The following is a 23,856-nucleotide window of genomic DNA, read 5'->3' as shown; positions in this document are numbered from 1 at the left end:
CTTGGAAATTGTAGAAATGCTAATAGAAACTTGGCAGCTATCGTACTATAACTACGCATAGAAACCTATTGGCACAATTGAACCTTTGAAATGATATGTGAACTGAGAGTTTAAATATTTCACTAGTTTATGTGAAAAAAATTCTACATCAAAATCTAGAGAGTCTATTTATTTCCATATGAATAGTAGGCTTTCAATTTTTCTTTAGGAGGCAGGTAAGCTGCAAATTAAAATTGATGCATTGAATGTCACATGCAAGGTCGGATATATTAACGAGAATAAAGTTCAGTAATTGAGACTTCATTTTTTGAGGCTTCAACATAGTTGCTTCTTCTTTCACTTGATCTTGTAGCCCCAGATGAACTATATTCCCTTGAGTTCATCTCTAATAAGCTTCTACTATTCATTAAAAATGGAGGTTGCGAGGGTAATGGCAAAGACAAGGAGTGGCTGCTCAGCATAAGTGAAACCAAAGTCATTGTTGGCCTATCAGCTGCATTTTCTTGAACACATAGTAAACCAATGTGGATGCATCTCATTATTTCATTTCCTGAACCACTGCTAAGTACAAGATCTATTATATTTGAGGCTGTCCCTTCCCTCCAATTTTATCATGCCTGCAGTAATACCCTCAACATTAGTATTCATTATTATTTCACAATAATGCAATTTAATTTCATTTATATATATATATAGAGAGAGAGAGAGAGAAAGCAAGAGGGAAGAGACTTACAAAGCCTATCAAATCATCATGTGAATTCTCTCCATGAAAGGTGGCACTGTTTTTCTTCCCACTTATAATTTCTAAGACTAGGATGCTAAAACTAAAAACATTAGATTTCATTGAGAATTGTCCGCTTATTAAATACTCTGGAGCCATATATCCACTGCATGCCAATTATGAATAAATTTTAGTAAATGTTGCTATATGTGTAATGATCTTGAAGTTTAATTTGTTTCTTTAATAGGACAATGAGACTTGTGATACTTACTAGGTTCCAACAATTCTACTAGTATTACTTTGCGTTTGATCTACAACAAATAATCTTGCCATGCCAAAATTTGATATTTTAGGATTCAACTCTTCATCTAAAAGAATATTACTTCCTTTAAGATCACGATGAATAATTCATAGTCGAGAATCTTCATAAAGATATAAAAGACCACGAGCAACGCCTCCTATGATCTTGTAACGTATCTCCCAATTCAGTTGAGCACGTTGAGTTGGATCTAAAATCTCATTCTCAATGTTAAAGATTCATATGGTGAGGCTGTTGCAGTGAAATTAAAATCAACACGCTACCATGCATGAACAAGTGATTACTGCAGGTTTGATCTTTACTATCATCTTTTTGTTGTTGAAATTGAATTTCCAGACAAGATATAAAATTATATACTTCACACTTTATGCCCACAAAGCTCATAAAATTTAACTCAAGTGAGAGAGACAGAACACAATTTAACTAAGCTGCAGTAGGTATTACTTACCAAATAATAAATAGTCAAGACTTTTATTGGGAAGAAACTCATAGACGAGCAGCCTTTCTCTTCTTTCCAAACAGAAACCAAGTAGTCTCACTAAATTGCGATGCTGAAGCTTGGCCACCAGCATTACTTCATTCTAAAATTCTACATCTCCTTGCCCAGAATTCATGGATAACCTCCTGACGGCAACTTCTTCCCCATTATAGAGCTTGCCCTGTAATTAACAAACTAAGTTGGAGCTACATATCTTAGTATGCATGACTTTCTACAAAGTGATGAAATCTCATCCTCACATTGTTGTTATTCTACCTTGTAGACTGGTCCAAATCCACCTTGCCCAAGTTTGTTTACATCTGAAAAATTATCAGTTGCAAGTCTGATGGTGTCATAGTCTGATTGCATTGACTTAGTAGCTTTAATTTCATCATCAAGTTGATCAGCTTCATTGACTACGCGAAGGAATAATTGAAACAAGTCATTAAAATATTTTCTCTCTTTTGAAATGGTACTATATCTTTGCAAGAATTGCTGAGGAAATATTTAATTGGACTTACTTTGACTTGTTTCTTTGGGTTTCCTGTTTCGGAAATAAATGAAGACGGAGCTGAGCAGTAAGATGGCTACAACAATAATCGGCGGCACAACTATGACAATGAAAGATCTTGATTTGCTACTCTTCCCTGCGAAAGCCAGACATTCTTTCTGATTTAGATATCCATATCAGAAATAAAATATAAAATCTATGATAAGTTGAGCGTTTCATAATTTGTCTATATATATGGAAAAATCCTTCTAGTTCATTGACAAAATAGAGGAAAACCACTGCAAATTAAATAAAACTTTTGAAACTTCAGAATTTTCTGCCAAATATATATAGTAGCCTGCAGGTACTTTTTTTTTCTTTTTTTTCCCTGGTGGAAACTGCACATGAAATTTATTGCACGAAGAAATCAAGAAAGTGAGGGGAAAAAATATTGGTCCTCATAAGAAGGCACAAATTAAAGTCTGGAATTTAAAATATTTTGGGTAGAGAGCTAACGGAACCGTATCAACTGGGGCAGTCAAACTTTGACTACGTCAGGCAAAGCAAAAAAAAAAAAAAAAAAAAACCTTTGACTACGCGTGCTACATTCAATTACAAACCCAGCCACAGCAGTCTTGGCTCTTCAAAACCCTCTTCCTAAAACAAAATCATTTGGGTTAACATGCATTTTTATCTTTAATTTTTTTTTTCAAAAACAATTTTACTCTTGTACTCACTACTACAGAATATATCTTTAGGAGCGGGTATTTAGGAGCGCTTCTTTAAAAAGCGCTCTAAAATGTGAATGCGGAATTTACCGGAGCGCTTTTTTAAATAAGCGCTCTTGTATGTTAGAGTTTCTCAATAAGATAATGCTCTTTGACGAGCGCTCCGGAAGATCAACTCTTTCGGAGCGCTCTTTGATCTTTCGGAGCGCTCTTAGAATGAGCACTCCGAAAGAGTTCATCTTCCGGAGCGCTCTTTTAATGAGCGCTCCGAAAGAGTTGATCTTCCAGAGCGCTCGTCAAAGAGCGCTCCGAAAGAGGGATCTTCCGGAGCGCTCTTTGACTAGCGCTCCGGAAGACCACCTCTTCCGGAGCGCTCATTAATAAGCGCTCCGGAAGAGGTGGTCTTTTATATCTCTGCATCCCGTCAGTTTTCTTTTCCCTATTCATGAGTTTCTTTCAAACCTCTCTCTTATTTGCTGAGGTTGTGCATTCCCAACGAGTTCCAGATCGTCACTGTATCAGTCTATCTTCCGTCGCTGTTCGCTGTTCCAGATCGTCGTCCTCCGCTGTTCGCTGTTCCAGATCGTCCTTCGCCACTGTTCACTATTCCAGATCGTCGTCCGCTGCTGTTCGTTGTTCCAGATCAGTGTTCATCGCTGTTCGTTCATTTTTGTGTCATGTCGCACCATCTGTCTCTGTTTTTGCGCTGCCGTCGCCATCACTGCCATCTCCCGCGTCACTATTCTAGATCTGCATTGCTGTTCCAGATCTATGACGCTGCTATACACCGGAGGAAGCAACGCCGTGAAGACCTCCGTTGCAGCCGTGTGTCATTGCTGTACAGCCGAGGAAGCAACGCTGCCAAGACCTCCACTACTGCCATGAAGACTACACTGTGAAGGTATTTTTTTAATAATTAATTTATAATGTAATATATTGATATATTTATATATATTTGAGAATAAATTTCATATATATTTTTTAATAATCAATATTATAGATAATATATGAATTGGAGTTATTTATATTAGAATTATGGAGTATTTGTAGTTGATAATTAGATTAAAGTTGAGGAAACTACTTGAACATTTTTATTTTATTTATGAAATATACTTTTAAAGGAGATTATTGTTATTAATTAAATTACAATTGATTGACAGAATTTAGATGCATTATGCTACTAAATTTTTATTTGGATGAATTTATTTTTTTAGTTTAAATGTGTTCTGTTGTGGAATTTAATTGTTTCATCATTTGGGAGGTTCTTCTTTTAAGGAAGATGTTGTTGAATTTTTTTTATAGAAATCTAAGTCTTTTGTTTATTGAATTTTGATAATCATATTAGTGATATGGATCATAAGTAGATGTCGGCTAATCGACTATCTAGAGAATATTGGGATGGTGTGGATTAATTCATTTAATTTGCATTTTGTTGTGATCAAGACTCCCCTGAAGTCATATGTCCTTATTTGAAATGTTGCTATGGAAAAAGAGTAAAGCCAATAGAATTGAAAGATCATTTAATCTGTAATGGAATTGATCCAACTTATACTTGTTGGACCATGCATGGGGAGACAAGGAATAATGCAAATGATTGGAGGGATAGTGCGAGCTACTCAACATTTGATCGTGATAGTGGGACATATGATATTGACCGTCTTGATGAAATGATTCATATATATAACTTCATTGCTGAAATATTTTAAATTAAGTTAGAATTTATTTCTACCATATTTTGATAATGACATCTTTTATTGTTTTATATGTAGGTACCTACATAATTACAAGGTTGGGAGTGTGGATATTATGTTATAAAGTTTATGAGGGAAGTAATCACACAACAAGAGTTGATCATTCCTGAAAATGTAAGTCAAAAGCTTTGAAATTAAGTTGATATAATGTTAATTACTTATATATTGCTTTCATATCTTGTGTAGCATTTTGTTGGAGTAAGATGTTCGCATTTTACCATGGAGCAAATAGAAGATTTAGTTGAAGAGTTGTCAGAATATATTATTGGCTGTTTGTGATAGGAAGTTAGATTTCAATGTTAGAAAAATAACAATAGTTTCATTTGTTAGGCTTGTTAGAAATTAAACTAGGTTAGTTAGGAAATTGAAATTGTTGTATCAGTTTCAAATTCTTTTCTTGTATATAAATTTTTATGTTGATATTATTTTTAAATTAATTTTTGATATTATGATTTGCCATTGTTAAAGAGACGTAAAAGGAGAAATTTCAAAAAATCTGATTTAAAAAAAAAATTAAAGTAATATACGGGAGCGCTCATTTGAAGAGCGCTCCTGTAAAGTAACATACGGGAGCGCTCTTCCAGAGAGCGCTCCTATATGGTTCATACGGGAGCGCTCTTTATAAAAGCGCTCCGGTATGGTTGCATACGGGAGCGCTCTTGTAAAGAGCGCTCCCGTATGTGCTCCCGTATAGCGTATATACAAGAGCGCTTTTTTAAGCGCTCTTATACATTTCGGAGCGCTCGATACGAGAGCGCTTCAAAAGCGCTCCCTAAAGTAAAAAAAAAAAAGCGCTCCTGTAAACTTATTTTGTAGTAGTGACTAACAAATGAGGCAATTTCACCCTTTAACTATTCTTTCAAAGAGCAATAGACAACCTATAGAAAGGATTCTTTGCTCCTCAAAAACATAGTTCAAAGGTAAAATTGCTCATTGAGGAAAAGTTTAAAGATAAAATTATACCTTAACCCAAACCATTTCCTCAAGTTAATTGATGTCCCTGAAATATTCTTTTTCTGCATTGAAATGGTAAGAGTAGTGAATGGACACTATATCTTAATTTAAAATTTTTGAGGTTTAAGTTTATAAGTTATTATTCATTATTATATATTAATCATTAAGTTTAACTTTATTCCTTGTCAAACTTCCTACGTCAACTCAAATAGTCCATTCACATGTGAATAACTTAACCAAAATTAATACATATTTGTCAAATAATATGGAAATAAATATACGGCAGTAAGTTATGTGAAGACGACGGGTGAAATCAGGGATGAATCCAGAAATGATCATGTGGAGAGGCCAAAACTGAAAGTTTACTTAAAATTTGGTGCATTGATTTCAACATGTTTTACAAATAAAAAATTTTCACATTCATAAAGGAGGGTTTAGATGCAATGCCCCCAACACATGCTTTCTCTTGGACTCGTAATTGGGTGAAATTCATTGTAAAACATCACGAATCATATTGCATTCCAAACCCAAAACCCAAATTAAGACCAAAAAATAAAAAGTTTTTTTTGCCCCAAAATACAGGTTTAAAGCACACGAAAGTAAAAGTTTGCCAATAGTCTTCATGGATTATATGCAACAATTCTTTGACACAACTTTTTCCTTGACTTTGAGGATTAAATAGAAGATTTGGATCTAGTGAACAGCATAACTCCACTCATTCAATAAGTCTCACATGGCATGATAACAACTATCCAATTAATTTAATTAAACAACCATAACAAATTTTTTCATATAATATTCAAAAGGTATTAATTTCAAATTTTGTTGCAAGGACAACATATATGAGGAGCTTTTTGATCGTGAAGATTGTTTTAAATTTTTATAGAGGGACCAGAAATATATCTTAATAATTTTTAAATATTGATAAAATTCAATAATTATAATTGTGATATTCCTTAAGTGAGTAAATTTAGATCATTTACAAAATCCAAATCCAATAGATTAGTACCTTTAGAAATTGATGTTGGAGGAGAATAACGAGGAGATGGTGATGGTGATGATGGTGAATCGTGAGCCACGGGAACAAAGAAACGGTAATTCTCATACCTAATATTGCAGCTGGGCATGATAACCCTGCCGCCTCTCTTGGTCGAACAACAATCTGGAATGTGCGAGATAGCCTCCACTAAGCAGTCGAAGCAATCTTGTTGAGACAAATCAGGAGTGCACTGAACTGCCCCGTACACTGTTTGGAAGCTCGGGCCCGATTCATTCGCTGCTGCGTACTTAAGAAGTGAATCTCCATTCGCAGCTTTCATTCTCAGTCGGTCCAACAACTCATTAACCACTTGATCGAACTTATCTTGGTCTGTTGCGTTATTCACGTTCCACAGAGGCACCCAAAAGTTAGATTCCATGACCCCATATATTGATTGGTTGGAGTATCGTAGCATGCAGTCGTCATAGCCTCCTACGGCCTCCTTCTGATTCGGACAAACCTGTGGGAGACGAAGCGAGGCATTCTTGAGGCAACCCTGGCATTCAATTGGCTTAACATCTCCTCTGCATAACCCAATTGTTCTAACTCTATCTGGGTTTTTGCCGCGAGAGCGATTGTAGAAGCCATAGTCAATTTGAGCGTTGGAAGCGAGATCCGAGAGAAGGATATTAAGGTTGGTTTGGTACGTGCTTGTATTTGTGTAGTTGCCCTTGATATCGAAACATCTGTAATATCTGAAGTTAGGAGGCTGAGCGGTGAGGAAGACCAGATGATAAAGGAACGAAAGCAGAACCAGAGAAATGGCTGACATTATTGCAGTTTGCAATCAGATCAGATTGGTTGGTGGAGACGAGCTTCAAAGTAAATGGAGGAAGGTATATAGGGTATGTATTGGATGGTTTTTTTTTTTTTTTGGGTTTTTGGGCTAGACGTTTCTGTTCGTTTTATTCAAATAAATGCATTGTTTATAAGTTTGAGGCATGACCTGGGTCAATTTCAGCATTACGATGGTGGAATTAATGGGACCAAAATAATAGAAGACAAACGATGTAGTCCCAATCCCATCCCAATTCATAACGAAATGGAATGACTTTTCAAAAAAAAAAGGGACCTAAAACAAAATGTCAATCCTGATTATTTGTTGGGGCGGGATAGTAAACACCCCTAGGCCGTTAAGCTATGAGACCAACAAAACGCGTGGAAGTTTTACTTTCCGCCTTTGTCACCAACTGCATACAGTTCTTTTATTTGACCCAAAATATATGGAAAAGCATGTCACTTGATGAGAATGAGAATTAGATATATATTAGGTTTATTTTTTATTAAAATAATTTAAACCAATTCGATGTGATTTGTTTTAATTTTATATATCTTCAGAACATTCTTTAAATAATCAATGTGGGACTTTTTTCATATATGCTAAAATTCCTTCAATTATTTTTTTAAATTTTTCTTCATTTTTTTTTTCTCTTTATCTAAACCTGTACTTGTTTTGAATCCTAAAGATCTCAAGTCTGCAATGATTTTTTTTTAAATTTTTTTTATTCTTTCCTCTTTCTTTTTTCCCCCTTCTTCTTTTCTTCTTTTCTTCTTTTCTTCTTTTCTTTCTTTTCTTTATCATATTAAACTTTTAAAAATTAGGTATATAGTAGATTTGTTTTTGTATCAAAGTTTCATCCAATTTGATTAGATTTGTCTTCCTTAATTAATCTTATATATCAAAAAATACTCTGTACCTCCTGCCTCATGCAACTTAAGGTTAAATCCAAGAACTTTTGCGTACGGCAATATAGGTGAAATTCACTGTTACGTCTTTTTTTTCAAATTATTGTGTAGCTGTTTGAATGGGACAATTTGAAAAGATCATAAATACTTAGGGTGCGTTTGGTAAACTTACTTTTCACATTCCAAATGTGAATTTTAACTTTTGAGATGTGGGATGTTGTTTGGGATATATTTTTGAGATAAAATGTGCTTTTAAAAGGGCTTTTAAATGGATATGAAACTGAAAAAATAGAAAGAACTTTTGGGAGCTTTTCAAATGCAGATGAGAAACATTGAGCATTAATGATTGGTACCTAATATTGCAAAAGACCATGATGCCCTCATCTTCTCCTTCTTCACGTGCACCGACAGTGGCCTCTCTTTCATTCTGCGTATTCTCTCGCTCGCTCGCTTGTCCCTTTCTCACTGGTCTCTTGTCCGTCACTCTGTCGCTGCTCCTCCTTCTCTCCTCCGTCTCTCCTCCGCCATCTAGTCACAGATCCCGAGCTCCTCATCTCCAGCATCTAGGCACCAGCGGCGGCCCTCTCATAAGTTGCCTCTACTTCCTCCACAGCAGCAAACGTGTCTGGCTCTCCAGCTAGCTTGAAACCGGCGGATTCCTTGTCTGCCTCCTTCCCCTATTCATCTCTTTCATTCGCAGCCACCTCTCCCGACAAGCCAAGCCCTTCACCTTCATCGACGCACGCTTGTTCCTTTCAGCCTTGGTCATCAGTGTTCTCACTAGCCTCGACGATTACCTCTATGCTTGTAGCTCAGCTCGCCTCCCCATCTCCACGTCTGCTCTGATCATCGCCACCCAGCTAGCTTTCACTGCCGCCTTTGCCTTCCTTCTCGTCAGGAAAAAGTTCACCCCTTTCTCCATAAATGTCGTCGTCTTGCTCACTATTGGAGCTGGTATGTTGGCTCTTCATTCATCTGGAGATCACCCTTGAGGCGAGTCCACCAAGCAATACGTGCTGGGGTTCGTGTTAACACCAGGGACGGTGGCCTTGTATGGTTTTTTGTTGCCTTTGATAGTGCTTATGTACGGCAAGAGCAAGCAAAGAGTGACTATTGCTAATATATTAAATTTCATAACATAATTTTTTTCAAATTTATATTTTTTTTCTTATTGTTTAACATTTTAAATTTTATGTTATTTTAAATTTGTTTCACATTTTTAAACATTGCTAATATATTATATTTATATAATAAAAATTATAAATTATCATAAATTAATGTCCTTTTTGGTCATTTTATATTAAAAAGTACATTTCAAAAGAATAAATTTTTATTAATCCAAACAACTTTCAGTTTGTCAAACTGACTTTTGAAAAAATATATCCAAACATAAATTTCGTTACAACAACTGACTTTCATTAAACTGACTTTTACCAAATGAACTTTCATCAAACTGACTTTTGGCAAACTGAAAACCAAACACACACTTATTTGTAAGCTTAAGTTGGACTGAAATTAACCGATCAATCAGTGGTATGGCAGCATGAAATTTTGGCGTATCTTGCGTGATAGACGGTTGAAATGATGGATGGTTTTCCTCTCGCGCAGAACTCAGGGAGAATTTTAGTTAAGGGCTTTAATAGAAACTTAATTTTACATGGGTTTAAAAAAAAATTAAAATTTTACTTCAGTCTAAAGTAAAAAAGTCAAAAAAAATTTAATGATAAAAAAATTAAAATATCCTTCACTTATTAATCAAAATCGTTAGTTATAAATTTTCTTACTCTACTTGTTAATTTATGGATATAAATTACAAATTACATAAGTTGATATATCAATAATTATATAACACTTGACATTAGTTTTTCAATCATAAATAATAATATCAATTGTTAAATTACTAACTTTACTTATTGATTTACTAACATCAATTGTACATTACTGATAGGTCTTATAATTTACTAATATAAATTGTAAATTACTGACAGGTTTTATAATTTATAACTAATGTTAGTAAATTAACAAGTAAAATTCATAAGTTAACAACTAATGTTATTGATTATCTGACAAACGAATGTAATTTACAAGTGATATTGATAAATTACCAAATACAGTAAGAAAATTAACAACTAGTGATTCTGCATAACAAGCAAAGGATATTCTGATATGTTCACTGTCAAAATTCTTTTGACTTTTTTTCATTGACTAAATAAAATTTTAAAATTTTTTTAGACCCACTTAAAATTAAATCTCTACGATGGTCTTTAACTGAAATTCTCCCCTAAACTTAATTACTTGTCATATGAGAAGTGTCAATGTCATGGATGATGATAATCAATAACAAATATTCTATTCAAAGATATTTTTATTTTTTAAAGATATTTTTTTCTATTTCTATCACATTTTTTTGACCAGTATTTCTATCACATTAAAAAATTATTTTTATTATTTCATGAATTACTATTTTTGTTAATTGCAACCAATTTGGATAAACATTCCACAATTGTAATAAATATCCAAAAACGAAAATAAATACTAATGTCTGAAATAAATTAGCCAAACACGCTATTGGTTGAGAGAAATTTAACTTCAATCCAATTTAAGCTTAAAAAAAAAGTAATTAGGATTTTGAATGAACTTTACAGTTAAGCAAGTTAAACGAGAAAGATGGAATGGTAAATGAGTAAATGACAATTATTACTATATATAAATGTCCATCTTCCGTTGCTGAAAAAGAATAAAAGATATTGGGTTATGAATAATAAGTTGTGCAGGGCTAGCCTGTGTCCTGATGCTCCGAAGTTGTTGTGAAGTTTAAAAGTACATGCATCTATTGTTTGGCCTCAAAAAACAAAAAATAAAAAAAACATTTCATTAATCACAAATGAAGTTCAATACAAAATAAGATAGGGTAAAGGTACAAATTTATTATAAAAATTTTTTTTTTCAAAGACGTCTCGTATCCTGAACTTTTTTTGAAGCAATATTACCCTGGAACTCTCCAAAATGGTGCAATGTTGCCCTACCATCAGAGTTAACCATTTGTTGATCATTTGCTTGACTGGATTTGCCATGTGACAGCCATGTGGCATTTTTAAAAATTAAAAAAATGATAAATGTGTAAATTTATCCTAAAACTTTTCATTTAAAGGCGCCCGGTATCCTCAACTTCTTTTAAAGCAATGTTGCTATGCTATTAGTTAGAATTGACTGTTTTGTTTGACTTTACTTGCCATGTAATAGCCATGTGACATTTTTTAAAAATTTAAAAAAATATGAAAAATGCATAACTCTAAAAATGCAAAATAATCCAAAACACTAAGATGAAAAATCAAACTCATATTTTCAATATAAAAAAAATCAAACCCAAATTTTCCATATAAAAAAACAATCAAAGACAAGAGGTAGAGAAGAAGAAAATAAAGAACACAACTTAAGAATTCAACAATTCAAGAACAACACAAAACATCCAAAAAGGAGGTCTCTAAGTTCTGGAACTAGAGGTCTCTCTTTCACCAGACTTTCTTCTTGGATCAGTGCCGGAATCTCTATCCTTTATCCATCTCACGTGGGTGCATTAGACCCTTCTTCTTTCTCCCCTGTTTGTGTTGTCAATCCTTCTTCCTCTACTATCTTCACATTGTCTGAATCTTCTGTTCCCTTAGTTTGGGATCATTGTTGATCCAACATGGGGATAGGTTCAAATCTTTCCTTCCTCGTCACTTTGTATGTGTATGTTTATGTGGCTAAACTTGCAAAGTTTCCCTTGTTATTTGTTCTGCCCTTGCATATGCTTGACTTAGAAGGGGATTTGAATGAAAATGAAAATAGTTTAGGTTGAGTTTTTTCTTTATTTTAAGTTGATTCTTAGTGTAAAATTTGATTGGCAAAATATGATAAATCAAAAACTTATATTAGATATTGTTGGGATGAGATTTGAATAGAAGTGTTAAAATCAAAGTCTGTCAAGAATTGGGGTAGAGAAACTTTTGTGTATATTAATGGTTGAAGGTTATTTGACTTGTATTTTAAGAATTACAAAAATTAATTTATAAGTTATACTTGAAAATTTGGGTGGTATACCAAATGTTTGATGAAATGAGTAAGAGATAAATTTTTGAACTATTGAGACAATCAAGAGTGATGAAGGTACCATTGATTACATTATAAAATAAGTAAATTACTTTCTATGATGAAGCTTGGAAAAATCAAGAAGTTGGCTTATTGGTGATAGGTTAGTATTTGAACTTGTTAGGTGAAATTATGAACTTTGTTAGATCAGTTTGAATCTTGAAGCACATGGGAACAACAAAGAAATTTGTTATACTTGATAATATTTATGATATTAAATTAAAGGTGTTATGCGATCAATTGTGATTGTGTAGGATAAGAAATTATACTGTCTTGAATAAAGTATATTTTTGTAAAGAATTATTGGAGAATCTTAAGGATAAATCACTTATTGGTTATGAAAGGAAGGAGGCATGGTTGAAATAAGTATATTATTGTAGGTGGAAAAAAGGAATAAGAAGAATATAGTTTTTAACTATGGTTGGTGGGTTAAGTACCAATAAGGATTGAGAGAACTTTAATATGTTCTAGATTATATAGAGTGGGTTTATGAATGTTAGTTAGAGATATATGAATTAGAGCTTTTAATGAAGAAAGTTCTTTATTCTTCTGGTTTAGGTAATAGAGTACATAGCTAAAGGGAAATGGAGAGGTGTTTAGAAAGAACATATGATTATTTTGAGAATTTATCGGGTAAGTGGATAGTGTCCCAACTGATTCATAAACAATTTTTTTTTCTAAAATATTTTTACTTAGATCATTTAATAAAAATTATATTATGTATTTATTACTTTGTTAATTAAATTATTTTTATCTAGAGAAATTATAAGAAATGTGTAAGGATATTTAAAATTATGACCTGTATATGTTTTTCCTTATAAAGGATACTTTCAAGATTGATGAAATTATTTTTATCAGCTTTAGTAATTTTGATTTCTCAATAAATGTAAGCATGGATATCAGTTATGAAATTTTATTCTAGTAAGTTTTTAATGTTCAAAATTTGTCATGCAAGTTTGATTTTGATGATGAAAACTGTATTTTAATAATGATGACTTCCTCGCATGTTTGAAAATAAATTTGAAGATAATTTTATACATAACACTAGTTGCTAATGACAGTTCTGTTAGCCCTTGAGGCGTCATGGTTAATGACTTGCTAGTTTGATTTTTGTAAGATTTGTTCTCACGTTTGTTATTCGTGAGTCTTGTACATGTGTTTGTTTTCGTGGCTTCAAGCCATGTTTGGTTAGCATTACACTCGTAGATTGTGTGTCCACATTTGTTTCGTAACTTTAGCTATATTTGATTACTTACCCTCGTGGACTTTGTGTTCATGTTTATATTCGTAGTATAAGCCGCGTTTGGTTATTCACCCTCATAAACTATATGTCCAAAAATATAATTTTTTTTAAATTAATTGTTGATTTTCTATTTAATGATTTTCAATTAATAAATATTGTTATTCTTATTTATTATTTAATTATTTTGACTTATCAAGATCAAATGTTAAAGTTGCTTTATTATTAGAGATTTAAATATTCTTGTTATTGAAGTTGTTTAGAATTTTTTTATTATTCTAAATTACAAATTTTATTATATTGAATTGCTTTATCTTTAATTTTTATAACTGTTGTAAATTATTCAATTTTATCCTGTAAAATTTGATGGTTAGGACGTTATTCTCTAAAAAGTATTTTGGTCTCAAATAATGTAGTTGGCGTCATACGTCCTATTTACCAATGATGGATTTTTGCTAAGCTGGGTGAAGATTTATTATGTAAATATTTATTTGTGATGTTAATATAAAATTTATCTATTATGTCATAAAGAATATGTTTAGGTGCTCGACATAGACTATAGATAGAGTCATTATTTTATTATGCATTTTGTCTATTGGTTGAAAAAGAGGAGAGGTTCTAATTATAGTGATTTCTATTGGAGAATTTTATAGTAGACTTTTTTTGGGGATTCATATTTATAGAAGGGATTCATATTTACAAAAAGGGTTCTGCCCAAATATTTACAAAAACATAAGACTTTTATTTGAAGAAAAAACATTAAAATGTCCTAATTCTAATACAAATATAATTATGATTTAAAAAAATAAAAAATTTTATTTAATTAAGGCTTAAGGGATGTGAGTTTGTACACATATCTCATGCTAGTCACTCTCATTTTTTGGAGCATGACAAAAACCATCTCGATCTTGTATTTACCAGAAAGATTACCATGCTTAAACTAGACTATCATTAGCACCCGAATAAAATGTAGGAGTGGAAGATACTTCTTTGTTTTTATTTATAATGCAAAGAAAAAATATTTATTTTGATCTTATTTACAAGGTATTTTATTTTTTTATATTCATCTTTATCTTTATATTCTTATTAATTGATAAGAAAAATTATTAAAAATAATTTTTTTAATTTTATTTAAGAGTAGAGGTAAAAATTTATTAAATTTTAAGATAAATTAGTCTACTGGCTAAAAAAAAATTGTGCCCAAAAAATATAGACTAAACTTTTGAAAATTTAAAAGTGCAGTCGATTCACATTAATATATAACGGTATATCATTGACATATATAATAAATCAGCCATAATGCAAACTATAATAAATGTTGAGTTATTTATTTGGTTTAATCTTATAACATGAACTATATCTGCAAAAACTCTTAAATTTTAATATAAAATTAATAAGATTTAAGGTTTGATTTTAATAAAGTAACTTATAAATGGAATTAAAAAAAATAAAATAAACTTACAAAGGGTTATAGATAAGAGGGGCTCAGTATTCCACGTAGGAGGGAACCAAGGATTTGCACTGCGGAGTGAACCAAGAAGTCAAAGAATTTCACGAAAAAATATCTCAAACTAAAAGGAAAAGACAGAGTATTTAGATAGGTCGACTTCTCAAAATGCTTCACCTTAACTTTCAAGACACTTGTTTAGTAAAATTTCATGGGCTTTCTCTCTTGGTCCTACTCAAATGGGCCTAGCATCGTTATATTTATATTCTTAAAAATAAATGTAAGTACTGTACCAAAATACGAATGTATAAATATTACTAGTAAAAAAATAAAATGAAGATACTTGAATGGGATATGTATATTTCTCATGCATTATTTTATTTTATTTTATTTTATTGTATTTTATGTTTTGTGCCTTTTCTCCTTGGATATTGGCCAAGACAGATCAATTAGTAGCTTGGAAATGGTAGAAATGCTAATCGAAACTTGGCATCTATAGCACTACACACACACACACACAAAACCTATCACAGTTGAACGTTTGAAATGATATGGGAACCGAGAGTTATGTGGAAAAAAAAAAAATTCCACATCAAAATCTAGAGAGTCTATTTATTTCCATATGAATAGTAGGCTTTCAATTTTTCTTTAGAAGGCAGCAAATTAGAATTGATACATTAAATATCAACTGCAAGGTTAGATATATTAACGAGCATAAAGTTCAGTAATTAAAACTTCATTTTTTGAGGCTTCAACGGAGTTGTTTCTTCTTTCACTTGATCTTGTAGCCCCAAGTGAATTATATTCCATCGAGTTCAACTCCAATAAGCTTCCGCTACTTGTTAAAAATGGAGGTTGTGATGGTAATGGCAAAAAAAGGAAGTGGTCGCTCAGAATAAGTAAAATTGAATCCATTATTGACCTATCAGCTACATTTTCTTGAACGCATAGTAATCCAATGTGAATACATCTCATTATCTCGTTTCTTGAATCACTGCTCAGTATAAGATCTATTATATTTGAGGCTACCCCTTCCCTCCAATTTTTCCATGTCTGCAATATTATCCTCAACATGTGAATATTATTTAACAATTATGCATTTTAGTTTCATGATTAAATATATATATATATATATATTGCAAAAGGGAAGAGACTTACAAAGCCTATCAAATCTTCATGTGAATTCTCTCCATGAAAGGTGGCACCGTTTTCTTCCCACTTATAATTTCTAAGAGTAAGACGCCAAAACTAAAGATATCATATTTCATTGAGAATTGTCCATGTCTTAAATATTCTAGAGCTATATATCCAGTGCATGTCAATTACGAAGAAGTTTAAGCAAATGTTGCTATATATGTGTTATGATCTTGAAGTTCAATTTGTTTCTTCAATAGGACGATGAGACTTGTGATATTTACTAGGTTCTAACAATTCTACTAGTATTACTTTGTATTTGATCTACAACAAACAATTTGTCATGCCAAAATCTGATATCTTGAAATTCAACTCTTCATTTAAAAGAATATTACTTGTCTTGAGATCACGATGAATAATTCGTAGTCAAAAATCCTCATGAAGATAAAGAAGACCATGAGCAATACCCACTATGATCTTGTAATGTATCTCCCAATTTAGTCGAGCATGCTGAGTTGGATCTAAAATCTCAAAGTCAAAGTTAGAGATTCATTCGGTGAAGCTGTTGCAATGAAATTAGAATTAACACCCTTTCATGTATATGAATAAGTGATTCTGCAAGTTTGATCTTTTCTGCCTTCTTCTTCTTGGTTTTTTTTAATTGAATTTGAATTTCAAGACAAGGTATAAAAAATATATACTTCACACTTTAAGCCCACAAAGCTAAAAGGATTTTAACACAAGTGAGAGAGAGACAGAACACAGATTAAGTAAGCTAAAGTAGATAAACTTACCAAATAATAAGTAGTCAAGACTTTTATTGGGAAGAAACTCATAGACGAGTAGCCTTTCTCTTCTTTCCAGCCAAGGAGTCTCACTAAATTGCGATGCTGAAGCTTGGCCACCAACATTACTTCATTCTTAAATTCTATATCTCCTTGCCGAGAATTCCCGGATAATCTTTTGACAGCAACTTCTTCTCCATTATAGAGCTTCCCCTGTAATTAACAAAGATGGAGCTACGTATCTTAGCGTACATGATTTTCTACAAAGCGGTGAAATTGATCAATCTCATCCTGACATTGTTATGTTCTACCTTGTAGACTGGTCCAAATCAACCTTGTCCAAGTTTATTTGCATCAGAAAAATTATCTGTTGCATCTCTGATGGTTTCGAAGTCTAGTTGTAATGAGTCCGTAGGTTTAATTTCATCGTCAGCTGCGAATCAGGAATTCAAACAAATAAGTTGTCAAAATATTTTTCTTTTGAAACAGCATATCACAAGAACTGCTGAAGAGATCATCAATCTGACTTACTTTGAATGGTCTCTCTGGGTTTTTGCATTCTAAAATAAATGAAGATAGAGATAAGCAGTATGATGATTGCAGCAATCGGCACAACTACGGCAGTGATAATTATTGATGTTTTATTATCCCCTAAAAAAGCCAGATATATGATGAGACTAATTTTACTAAAATCAGTAGCTTATTTTTTGGCCATAAAAGTTAATTTTTTTGGGTGAAACCACAGCTGAAGTTTCACCTCAACCCATCTCTCCTTTATCGTTTGGAACGAAACAAGCGTGAAAATTAATGAGGTCATTCAGACCTTGACGACGAACTATTCAAATCAATTGAAGATGGAGCCTGCTTGATATTTATACCATTGTCATACACATGCCAATCTGGGCTCCCAAACCATCAACTCATTATACTGAATCAAAGGGCTATAAATAATATAATATAATTTTAACTTTAAGTTCACTTATGACAATCTGATCCAACATAAATTATATTTAATTCATGTGAAATCTGTCAAGTATAAAAAATTGTCACTATATGCCAGAACCTATTTTACATAAGTATTAACATGCTCATGCTGATTTAGACATTCCTTGACTAAATAAGAGTAAAACCCCGCAAAATGACTTCCGAAACTTTTCGAAGTTCGACTGAAAATCGTAGCCTCAACTATTTTGGGTTGGTCCGGTTATTCATTTGCGTGTGTGGTATGGGCCGGGTGGACTTTATACTCGGGCCTAATTAGAGTAGACACACAAAAAATCCAACCAAGCCCAAGCCAGCCAGAATATCTGGATTGTCAAGATTTTTTTTTTTTTAAAGTTGATTCCAATTTTTATCTTGAAATTGTTTATTCATTTTATCATAAAAATATAATTTTTGAAATATTAAAATATATATTTTCAAGACTATTTCAATACATATATCCATCATTTTAATTTTTTAAGAGAATATTTATAATACAATTCAAATATATACCAATTAATAACGTATGCTAATTAAGGAGATGAAGTGTAAGTATAACTATTTTCAAGGGAATAACCAATTTTTATAGTCAAAAAGTTTAGATGAGTTGATTTATCAAAAATTTTATTTAAAGCCAAGTGCTTAAGTATCTCACAATTATTTATGCATTTGATTTGTGATCGATAGAATGCTTGTGTGAGACTTTAAAGTTATTTTTTAAAAAAATATACCTAGTGGTGAACCCTGAGCCACAGTTTCGGAGGGTGGTGAATCCTGAGCCACAGATTCGTAGAATTCGAGTTCTCAAACCTCATATTGCAGTTGAGTTTGAGAATCATAGCACCCACCCTTCCACGACAACACGGATTGTCCGGAATAATATTTGCGATAGCCATCGACAAGCACTCGGAGCAATGTTGCTTAGACAAATCAGGAGTGCACTGAACCGCCCCGTACACAGGTTGTGATCGTCGACCCGGTTTATCTGCTGCTGCATACTTATGAAGTGAATCTCCACTCGCAGCTTCGTCTCTTAGTTCTTCCATCAACTCTTTAACCACCCGGATATACTCGTCGGGATCTGTAGCATTATTCCCACCGGTCCACGTATATCTCCAAAACTCAGGTTCGAAGACCCCAAATATTGAACGGTTTGAGTATCGCAGAAAGCATCCGTAATAGCCTCCCATGGCCTCCTTCGGATTCGGACACGACTTTGAGGTGAGAATTGAGGCATTGTAGAGGCAATCACGACATTCTTTTGGCTTAGCATCTCCTCTATACATAACCCAATTAAGCTAACTCTGTCAGGATTTTGGCCACTGGAGAAATTGTAGAAACCATAGTCAATTTTTGTGTTGGAAGTGAGCTGTGAAACAAGGACATCAAGGTTGGTTTGGTACGTGCTGGCAGTTGGATAGTTACCTGTGTCATGGAAACAGTTGTTATAGCTGAAGGTGCGTGTTTGGGCGGTGAGAGAGAGAATTTGAGAAAGGAGTGAAAGCAGAACCAAAATGACGAGAGGCATGGCAAATCAGACAGTTTGGCATGAGGTAGAATGGCCGTGAACCACCAAGGGAAGGGACAGCATATATCGAAAAGCATAAACCATAAATCAGATACCATCCTCAGAACAACAAATTATTTTTTTTTCCCCTTCATATTTTTTCCCATTAAGTTTGACGCATAGTGCCTTTCCCTCTACGTCTCCGAAATAAAATGGCCACTTGAATCAATGCCGAAGTCATGAGTCCAGATATTAAAAGTCGGACTCATCATTAAATTGATTAAGATAGTGATTTAAAAATTAATGGTTCAATGAAGAATCAACTTAACTTGTACATTTTAGCTGGACCAATCACAATTATAATATAATTTAATTGATTAAATATATAAAAATAGTTATATAAAAGCCCATAATATCTAAATAAAAGTCATTAATTTTTAAGTAAATAAAAAATTCACCCAGAAAATCAGATATGTTTTAATTCGTCCGCCTGTTTAAATTTTTTATATTATACTAAAATATATAAATATAATCAGATTTGTTTTTAACTAATAAATGTCCTAAATTTTATTTAAATTATATAAGTGTTTTTATGTTATATTAAAATTTTATCGGTTATTAAACCATTTGACCCTTGGTGGAAAACACTAGTAATGTCCAACTTTATGACCGTGTTGCCCTGATTTTTTTTAAATTGTTTTTCAGTATCAAAATCTATGCTATTAATTTTTTTTATCACACATATTTTTCAAACATCTTTAATATGAAGTATTTGTATAATAAAAGTTAAAAATCATAAAAATTAATGTCTTTTTTAATAATTGTAAAAGTACTTTCATTATATATAAGCTCATAATTATGGATTTATAAGTTTCCTATATCAAAGACCCTACAAGTAAAGCCATGCACAAAGTTATTGCAGGTGGGTTCAAAGCATTAGTGAAAATTGCAATGGGACTGAAGTGTTGACAAGCCGCCCTATTAGAATTATTCTTGGCTCTGGTGGTTGCCTTAACCTATAGGGGGAATTTTAACTAAGAGTCATGAAAGAAAAATTTTTATTAATGGGTTCCAAAAAATTTTAAAAATTCTCTACATGATTTCTGAACTAAACTGAAATAAGGTGGGTAGCTGAAAAAAATTAAAATGTCTTTTTGCAAAATTAATAAGTATTCAGTTACTACTTAATTTTACTTGTTAACTATTACTTATACTTGTTAATTTTTTAGTAGTACGTTTTTAAATAGTTAAGAAGTTAATTCCATGACTTTATAATCTTAAGAACATTGTTTATTAATTTCATAACTTTACTTATTAATTTATCAATATGACTTATTAACAATAGTTGTTTACTTAATTTGACCAAAAACACTATCATTGGTCATTAATTTTCTTAAACTATTAATTGTTAATCCTTTAACTTTACTTATTAGTTTACCAATATCAGTTGTTAATCATTTTTTGTTTCTTTTGCAAAAGGACATTTTGATCTTTTTAGCCACTCATTTTATTTTAGTTCAATTCAAAAATCTTGCGGCGAATTATTAAATTTTTTTTTGGATCCACTCATAATTATTTCTCTTATTGATTATTAGTTCAAATTCTTCCCAACCTACATAAATGGGGCAAAACTAAGGTACTGAAAACCAAACCCATTATTAAACCGGTCAAGCCAATGAGTTATGGATTAGTGGTTTAACTGAGAGTAGACTTGGAAGGCAAACATGTCATGATTAAAATGATAAATTTAAATTTAAATAACACTACTACAAAAAGGCTTTTTTGAAGAGTTTATTTTTGCATTTTAGAGCATTTTTAAAATGCTCTAAAAGTTTATATCCCATATATATGAGAGCGTTTTAAAAATGCTCTTGTAAATTAGGCCTACGAGAGCATTTTAGGTAAGAAAAACTCCCATAGGCCAACCCTATGAGAGCATTTGTATGAAGAAGAGCTCCTGTATGTTAGGCTTACAAGAGATTTTCTTCATGTAAATGCTCCCATAGGATATGCTTATCGAAGCATTTTTATTTAGAAATGCTCTCATATGAAACCCTTACAGGAGCTTTTCTTTCTCAAAATGCTCCCGTAGGTCTATTTTTTTTTAAAAAAATAATTCGTTTACTATTCCTTGCATGCATTGTACGTCATGAACAATATAAAAAAATTTATTTATATAATTAATGCAAGTATACAAGCAATAAGCATTTGAGTATACATACAAGGGATCAACAACGAATTTATTCAATGCTACAATATACATGATTATAATATAAAATAGAACCAAAGAATTCAAAAAATTTTTCAATCCTCCCATGCTTACATGGTACAAACAGGTGCATCTACCACCATTCTTACTTAGTTGAAAAGTACCCAATCATATTCTATCTGCAAAAAAATATTAAAGAAAAATAATTTAATTAAATCATAAATATCATATTAATTATGAACAAACTCACCTGTTCAACAATTATAATAAGAATAATCATAATACATGATTGGCAATGCCTTTTCTATATGCTTTCCTTCTTTAAAAAAAATAATAATCATAATAAAAATAAAGGAATAAATACATGATGACTTTGTCACGGTGAACTTGTCTGAACACTTTTTTTGAGTCATAATACCAAAGTTCATACTAGAGACATATTGAAAAGTTCTAAAAACAAATAACAGAAAAAAATCAGGGATAAAACTTTATGATGATTGCGTTTAATCAGATATGGTTTTACAATTTCAAGAAGATTTTTGAAGGGATTTATGTTAATTTTATAATATTGGGTATCAAGAAGTGTACAAAATTCTTGTGTTTAGTGTACTTGTATACAAGATATCTAGTCTCATCTAACATAACAGCAAGTATGAGATGACATTGTTTTAGATGAAGTCAATAATCACCATGAAAACAATGGAAATTTCACATCTTAATTTTGTCACAATTAATTTTTCCACCTAATTAATTAAATGTGAAACAATGAAGGGCATTTTTGTGAAAAAATAATTAATGCATAAGACAATTTTTTAAAAGTGATCTATATAAAAGACCAAAGCAAACCACTTAAACATATCATATGAACTTTGCAGCATATATAACTTGCCAAAAGAGACCTGCCCTATGACTGAGAAGCTTTTTTTTTTTTTTTTTCCTGATCTGTGAGTGTGTGAGTTAATGTAGAAGACAATTTTTAAAAGTGTTCTCTAAAAAAACTCAGCAAAGTTTAACTGTCTTGAGGTTGATATAAGGCACAGCACACTTTACCACTATTCTAAAAGATTGAGCTGTCAGCAGAAGACATGGTAAAAGTTTTTTAATTATCTCTACAAGGATGCATGATGAAGAGTATATAATCACCAGCATCCATTTGTCTGAACAAACACTAAATTACATAGAAGGCTATGTCAAACAATTACAAATATTAACTTGTGAGATCATTACAAGTACTTATTATAAGTAGTATTCATGTTATTAATCATCAACTATAAGAAAAGCACATATAAAGAAAGAAAGACATTAACATAAAAAAAGTGTAATTTAAGAAATAATTAACTCATTAAAAATGTATTCAATCTGAATATTAAATTGAAGGAGTAAATATTAGGTGGTGGATGAATACCCATGGCCATCTCCTAAGTCCTTTTATCTTTTACCTTTCCTTGCTTACGTAATGAATACCCATGGCATCTCCTAAGTCCTCCGACGTGACCCACCTTGGAAGTTGGATGCATGCATGTCAGTGAAGCTGAGGGAGCAGGAGCCGATGATTCCTCAAAGTCTAAGGGTGATACAACATACCTTATTGCCTGCCATCGATAGCTCCATAAATGCCTGCACTGTCCTAATTGTCAATCTGGTGATTTTTCCAGGTGGCTGAGTTTCACCTGGTTTCTTCTCTCAGATTCTTTAGTTTTACCATCAGGATCAAATCTCGACGGACGGGATCACAAGTGTCGCGAGATTAGATCGCAGTTCAGCCCGAGGAGAATTGTCAATCAGAAGAGGAGGATGGCGCATCGGTATGGAGATTCGGGAGGCCGTCATGGTTTCGACGTTGGAGGCAGAGTACGTGCGTCTTTATTATTATTTGTTTTAATCAAAGTCAGTGACAAAAGTAATTTTATAGCTTAAAAAGCTCCCGTAAGTGTACTTACCAGACGTTTGGTTTTCAAACACACTCACAACGTACCATATTTTAAACTTGGAGTGTATTTTTTTCCGTTTGAAACGCTCCGATATGCGCAGTCCGTGATTGCGATCTTTTTTTAGTAATAAAAAAAGATATAATCATAAAATATTTAATTAAATTCAAAATTAATTTTTAATATAAGATACAAATACAACAATAATTATAGAATTAAATTACACAAAAATCTAACAGTAATAAAATATAATTTTTTAAATATTCATCTTTACAATTATAATTTACAATCCTTCAATCGTTAAAAAGTCTAAAACTAATAATTACCA

The 23,856-nt window shown here is 32.2% G+C and overlaps 2 pseudogenes; both read right to left on the bottom strand.

The window, feature by feature from the left end:
* Positions 1 to 219: 219 nt before the first annotated feature.
* On the bottom strand, positions 220 to 7,252 carry LOC129301041 (cysteine-rich receptor-like protein kinase 44; annotated as a pseudogene).
* An 8,437-nt stretch (positions 7,253 to 15,689) lies between these two features.
* LOC129301042 (cysteine-rich receptor-like protein kinase 44) lies at positions 15,690 to 19,412 on the bottom strand (annotated as a pseudogene).
* Positions 19,413 to 23,856: the final 4,444 nt, after the last annotated feature.

The sequence above is a fragment of the Prosopis cineraria genome, unplaced genomic scaffold, assembly GCF_029017545.1.
Source record: "Prosopis cineraria cultivar Desert tree isolate PC_DT_omini unplaced genomic scaffold, ASM2901754v1 PC1861, whole genome shotgun sequence".
Taxonomy (NCBI): Eukaryota; Viridiplantae; Streptophyta; class Magnoliopsida; order Fabales; family Fabaceae; genus Prosopis; species Prosopis cineraria.
The sequence above is the reverse complement of the archived record's forward strand: the minus strand, read 5'-3'. Positions and strand labels throughout refer to the sequence as shown.